At 37.6% G+C, this 7289-nt stretch overlaps 1 pseudogene; it reads right to left on the bottom strand.

Annotated features, from left to right (window-relative positions):
* Nucleotides 1–686: 686 nt before the first annotated feature.
* On the bottom strand, nt 687–3682 carry LOC119542742 (annotated as a pseudogene).
* Nucleotides 3683–7289: the final 3607 nt, after the last annotated feature.

Below are 7289 nucleotides of genomic sequence, written 5' to 3'. Positions count from 1 at the left end.
TAATTTGCATAACTCACAAGAAAAACAGCATTAAATGAATTTCTGAAATAAGTATCTTCATTTAATTTCAGAATCTCAAAACAACATTAGACCTTGGCCTCATTTAAAAAAAGTTTACTTAAACACTAAGCTAGCTACATAACCCCTATGAAAGGTTTAAACATGATATAGAAAATGCTTTCTCTCTAATCTCAATCTTACATACATGAAAGAGGTGAGGAGAAAAGGGAGATAATTTCTTTAGCAGCGTATATGGGTAAATCCATCAACCACCTTAAAGTAGAAAGTCCTTTATTGACCCCATTAAAAAGAGTTGGGCAAATATCAAAAGTTACCCACTTCATAATCCAAAAGACAGCAATTTTAGGGTTACAGTAAGTAAAATATTTTTGAAACATATCAAAAACTTCTAACCATAAGCTAGAAGAATCATCTATCTCTTCATTGCAAGAAAGGTTTAACAGAAAGCAAAAGAGATTTAAAATAAACTGATTTTCAATATCTTTTGAACAAAGGAAATAAAAATAATGGTTGGCTAAGCTTTGGCTCTAACCAAGCTAATTAATTACAGTGATTTTAACTGGCAACAGTCTATCTGACTGAGCAGCTTGACAGTTCTGAACACTTTTGCAATAAATTTTTTTAATGCAGAGACACTAAAATGATCCAGTCATGCAATGTTCATCTTATGCATTCTGCATCTCTTTGTCAATCCTGTAGCTAAGAATTTTGTTCCAATCAATCTTGGTGCATGTAACTGGCAACTGTCGACATAAGGCTTTGAAAGTAGTGTCCAACATTGTCTGATAATTCTCACTGATGGCAATCTGGTATTCATTTTCTGATGCTCCTATGATCTTTATAAATACTTTTGCTGTTGATCATTAAGACAGGAAGCAACTGATCCAAGACTCTATGAAGTAGAAAATACAACTGAATCATGGAGAACTTCCATAACACTGTTAAGGAATCTTGTATATCTTTATGACTCACTAGCTGAACATCACTATCTTCATAATAATGAACCTGAACTTTCAAGATGCCAACCACCTGAGTGGTTGGAGGAGTGATTGCAAACTTCCACTCTGACCTCCAATGACCATTCCAGAAGTTTTTGCTTGGAACTGATGGCTTTCTATGCATGCAATAATAGTTTGCTGTCCATCTGTTTTTTTCCCATACACAGTGCAGACTCCATTTGGGTAATGTTCTTTTACATAAGCTCACAGAGCAGTTTCTACAGAAGTTCTCCATGATTCAATTGTATTTTCTGCTTCATAGGGTCTTGCATCAGTTGCTTCCTTTCTTAAGTGATCAAATTTGAAACAGATTCTGTTTTGGGGATCCAAAAACTTTCCAATTCCCAAGTTGCCATGCTCTGTTATTAATACCTGATCTTCATAACCTTCAATTTTTACTGGAGTAAACTGGTCCAAGTTATACTGTGCAAATGCATGGGCTACTCCTTCCCTGAGAAGATTATCATTGTTAAAAGCAGTAACTGAACATCATTAAACACCTCATTAAATTCTCCAGGAGGGGCATGAATGATGAATTTTGCTGCTATACACACCTTCTTCTCATCAGACAACCTCTCCTCCAGATATGCTGTCTTCCTTCTGCCGACAAACTTTAGCAGCAGCAGCGGCAGTGGCCACCTGACGTCCACCTTTCCATGCAGTCCTCTGCGCCGCACAGCCCCACCAAGGGAGAGGCCCGGTGCCCACCAACTGATTTTTCATGAGGACCCCAAGTCCACTCAATTGAGAAAGAGTAGTCTCTTCAACAAATGCTGCTGGAAAACTGGATGTCAGTATCAAAAGAATGAGTAAGGACCCCTTCCTCACATGTTATGCAACAATCATTTCTAAATGATTAAAAGACCTAAATATAAGAACCAGATCTATAAAACTCCTGAAAAAAAAAATGGTAAGTGTCTGCAGGAATTTGTGTTAGGTGATGGTTTCATTGGCTTTACATTTGAAGCACAAGCAGCGAAAGAATAATAAATAAATGGGACCTCATCAAAAATAAGAACTTTTGTGAATGAAAGAACTTAATCATGAAAGTAAAAAGACAACCTACAAAATGGAAGCAAATATTTGGAGACCACACATGTGTTAAGTGTTTGTCTTTATTATTTAATCAAAAAAAATTTATTATTTCATTCATGAAGTTATAAAGCACATTGGGTTTGTCACATTACAAAACTATCCATTTCAAACAATCTTGGAGACACTGGGAACTAGCAGATTAATTTGAGTCCTATATAATACATATTTGTCAAGATAATTCCTTTTGAAAATTTTTTCTCAGTATGTGAATGTATCAAATGAGAACAGTATATGTGTAGCCAATAAAAGTGTCACAAATAGATACTAAAATCAATGAGGGAATTGTTGCAGGAAACAGGGTATTCATAGTCTCAAAGCATGAACATAACTGCAAAATGAAAATGTTGCCTTCATAATGGAGAAGTCTGGAAGATCTACTTCAAAAAATGATCAAATTTAAGATCACCAATTCTGAGATTCTCTGACATTTGTGCCTCTTGATGTGAGGCACTGAGGACACAATATGACTATGTAGTATTTTTACCAAAGATAATTCATCTTAACCTAATCAGAAGAAAATATAGTAAAAATATTTTACAAAATTTCTACACTGGGCTTTCAAAAATATCAGTACTATGAAATAAAAAAGATAAGGGAACTTCTGTATATCAGAGACTAATCATTGATTGAATCCTAGATTGAATATTACAAGAAAGAAAATACCTATAAATACTACTACTGGGACATATGGGGAAATTTTAATATGGAATATATATTTTCTAATAGTATTATAATAAATCACAGGAATTTGAAACTGGTTTACAAAATGCATAATTAAAAAGAGCTGCTTCACTTTCTTTCAAATACATTACATCTGTGTCTAGACAATGAATACAAATAAGTAAGCATTATTGAGAATAAATCTTCATTTACTTTAAATGTGAATATTTGTGATACAGTTTTCATAGTATTTTTAAGTATTTCTTTATAAATATATTTAATAGAATTATTTATAGTCAATATTTTTGTAGCTAAGGTAAACATATTTTCAAATTCTTCCCATACTCTTTTGTTGTTGTCATTGTTGCTATTTTCCTACAACTTATGAAGATCAGCAGTTCTTAAAGTTTAAAATTAAGAAAACAATTTGTTTTCTAGCGGTATTGAAAATGAGTTCCACTCAATAATTACTGGATCTTTGATTTTGGAAATAGAAACCTGTATTAATTTCAAAAGAATTGTATGTAATATCTTAATAAAAGCTTAATATTTTCCCATAATGTTTTATTAAAAGGAAAAATAGGAACTTAAAATATCCATGATTTTGTTAATTCATAGAAATTACTTTTCATGTAAGTACAATATCATACTCAGTTTGGTGTGATAATGTTATTGTATAATAGGAGAGTGAGCTTGCTCCTATGTGAACATGCTGAAGTGTTTGTGTGATGAATGTCTGCAACTAACTCTCAAATTTTTCTACAAAAACAATATATAGAGAGAGACTTCTGGGAAGATGGTGGAATAAGGACAGACATAACTCACTACTGTACTACAAACACTTACAGAACAGGCAGAAACTGTCCAAAGAAGCAGTTCTGCAGCTCAGGAGACCAGGAAAGGACCATTGCAACATATAAGGTATTGCTGGATGAAAAAACAAAGAACAAAAAACAGAGAGTCTATGATTGAGAAATTGTGGTGAATGAGCTTGACCATGTCCCTGAGTGCCTATCCCCAACCCCCAAAGTCACAGCAGTGAGTCAGCCTGCTTCTCACACAGCTGGTGAGACATGACACAATCCTGGTCCAAAGGTTGGCCATTGAAGCTAAACCTGTCAGTTCTTCAGCCTAGAACCTTTCCATGCAGGAGCTCAGGAAATTGCAGCTCCATTATTTCCACAAACAGAGAGACTACAGCAAGTTAGTGATCACCAAGGATCCTCATGCCTATACTCCACCCCTGAGGCTAGCAGCTTGGGGACAGACTGGTTCTTTCCCAGCTGGCTGAGGTGATCTGAGACAGACAGGGAGGCCTTCCCTTCAGGATAAGAAGGGGATTCAGAACAGTCATAATCCAACTGTTGGCCAGTGAAATAGGACAATGGGGTCCCACAGACTTAGTCCTTGTGGACAGATGCCTGCAGCACCATGGGGCAATTTTCCTTACCCACCATAGAAACAAGGGGTTAGAGGGCTAAAAAAATTAATTTACCTTTGTAGGGCTGTGGGGAATAAGTTGCTGAAGAGTGCCATCTTCTGGGAAATCTGAGAAAGTGCAGTCTGTCAAGATGCTTTCCTGACCTCTCTCTAGGACACTTTGGAATGGGTCTGCACCCCATTAGTGGGACTCTGGCCATGGTTTTCCTGGGAAATACTGACAAACCAAGTGCCAAAAGAAACTTTCAACACAAGCCCAATCAACAACAAAATCTTAGACAAGGGTGACAGCATCAACATGGTGATGTAAACAGCTATTGAAAACTTCTCCTGAGATATTCAGCAAAAAAAGGGTGATAAACCTGACTTGTTCAGAATTCTGGAGGAGATTATGGATGGGAGATGGACCCTACAGCTGATGAAATGAAGAAGAAGAGAGATATCAGGTAGGAGAACTCTGTTCTGGACCAGAGGGTCCTCTTCTCTCCCCCTCACCCCACCACCCAGGTTGGCCTCAAGCAGCATAGAAGGAACACAGAACCAGCAGTTGGAATTCCTCTCACCTCCCACCAGTGACATAGACTATATTGCTCAAAGCACTGAGACAGATCTCCATTATTTGGAGATCAGGGAGATAGGGGAAGACATTTCAAGGCCCAGATCAGTGAAGGATGAAGAATCTGAGAAAATGTATTCAAAGAAGTTTTCCAGTCCTGAGTCTGAAAGCCCTTTCCCCACCCTTGAGGGACACAGATACTAGCAGCCAACCCTTGCCTGGGGGGCAGTGGCTGAAAACTGTGGCAGCTAGGGGAGTCCTCTGTGGCAGGAAGAATGGGGGACACAGGCCCACACTGAGCCAGAATTTGCCCAGCTAAGTGAGGCTGCAGCAACCCCACAGCTTGAGCTGTGCCTAGTGAGATGGGGGCTCCAGGAGGTAATTCAGCCTGGCCCACTCAGAGGAAGTCTGGACTCTAGAGATAATTCAGCCCTGCCTGGTTAGACACAGCCTCAGATCCAGAAGGTAAACATCTTCTGAGGATATTAAAATCTCTGAAAAGCACCATCTGCTGGTTAGATGGAAAGCACAGGGTAATTTTAAGATTTCTCGGAACCTCTCCAGACCTTATCCCAGACTCACTGGAGATGGTCTCTCTAAACAAACTGAGGGCTTCCTGGCTGGTGAAAAATAGAAAAACACTAGGAGCCAGCAGACTTGTTTTACCCACACACAGAGAGACCTTGCTTTGGTGCCCAGTACCTACATCCCAGAGGCAGAATACTGTGGGTGTCTGCTTTTTGGAGAAGGCTGGGGGCAGAGCTAATCTGACAACTGGCCAGTGAGAGAGATATATAGACAGGACTAGAATCAGAATAACAAGAGCTGAAAAATTCAGATCAGTTAAACAGAAGCTATATTAGAGGTACAGAATAACTTGAACTGAACACCAAAAAACAGATAGAGAAAAAAGGCAACCAACAGAAAGCTAGGTAAAAGTGTGAAAACAACCTCTAGAATAAATGAATCAAGGAAACCAGTTGCCTAGAGAGCCAAAAAATGAAGATATGGCCCAGTCAAAGGAACAAACCAACACTTTGAATGAGATCAGGAGTTGAAACAACTAATTAAAGATGTTGGGGAAAAAAAAAAAACATGCTAAACTACTTCAAAATTGAAATCAAAGAGTTGAGAGAACATATAGCAAAAGAGATGAAGGATAAAAAGAAGATATTTAGCAAACATCAGGAAGAACTCAAAAGTTTGAAAAACAAATTGTAGAAATCATGGGAAAAAAAGGCACACTAGAAGAGTTAAAAAAAAAAAACCACAATGGAGACATAGAACAGCAGATTTGAAGAGACAGAAGAAAGGATCAGTGAATTAGAGGACAGCACATCTGAAATCCTACACACAAAGGAACAGATAGGGTAAAGAGAGGAAAAATATAAACAGGGATTTGAATGACAGCATGAAGCACATAAATATAGGTGTCATGGGGGTCACAGAAGGAAGGGAAGGGAAAGAGGGCAGAAAGAATAATGGAGGAAATAATTGCTGAAAATTACCCATCTCTTATGAAAGACATAAAATTACAGATCCAAGAAGTGCAGCATACCCCAGATAGAATAAACCGAAATAGACCTACTCCAAGATACTTAGTAATCGGAATGTCAGATATCAAAGACAAAGAGAGAATTCTAAGAGTAGGAAAAGAAAAGTGATCCATCACATACAAAGGAAGTTTTATAAGATTTCTCAACAGAAACCATGGAGGCAAAAAGGCAGTGGTATGATATATTTAATATACTGAAAAAGAAATACTGTCAGCCAAGAATTCTATATCTGTCAAAGCTGTCCTTCAAACATGAAGGTGAGATCAAAATATTTTCAGACAAGCAGACACTGAGAAAGGGGAAGGCTTACTGTAAAGGTCCTAGATCGTAAGCTCTTACAGCAGTCACATCCATTCCTGAGTTTTAATGATTGTCTCTAAATTCTGAGATGCTGAGCTCTTTGTGTATAACCATTTTGGTCCCAGGAACTTTGGGTATCTGTGTGACACCTCAGACTCAGAGTTAGAGTTTGGCAGCTATGAATGTCAGTAATATTCCATACAGCAACTGTTAAACTGAAAAAGAGTTTAGACTTCAACTGGAGATATGAATGAAACTCATCTGTTTAGGACTAAGGCAAATCAGACTAAAGGTTAAAGGACAATCTGACAGTGTTTTAAAACTTCAACTTCTGTGTAAAACCAAAGGAAGAGATGTTTATTTGGTACAAAATCTATATTTTATGTAGCACACTATACAATTTAACTTGTAGGGTCCATTTAAACAAACAGAATAATTACATGGAAACTTGAATAGGGAGTGAGATCTGGTTAGTTTGTAAAGGTTAATGTGATGCCCCCATACCAATCTGAGTAAATTGGACAGAGAATAAAAATGTAGTTTCAAAGCCCCCTTGAGGGATTGGGGGAAAATGTGGAAATATAAAACTTCCCCACCTGAGAAATTACTGATATTCTCACAAGCATTGGGGATTACCAATTTAGAAGGCTGAGCTCTTGATCT

Source organism: Choloepus didactylus, chromosome 8, assembly GCF_015220235.1.
Source record: "Choloepus didactylus isolate mChoDid1 chromosome 8, mChoDid1.pri, whole genome shotgun sequence".
NCBI lineage: Eukaryota > Metazoa > Chordata > Mammalia > Pilosa > Megalonychidae > Choloepus > Choloepus didactylus.
This window is presented reverse-complemented; position numbering and strand designations above follow the sequence as displayed.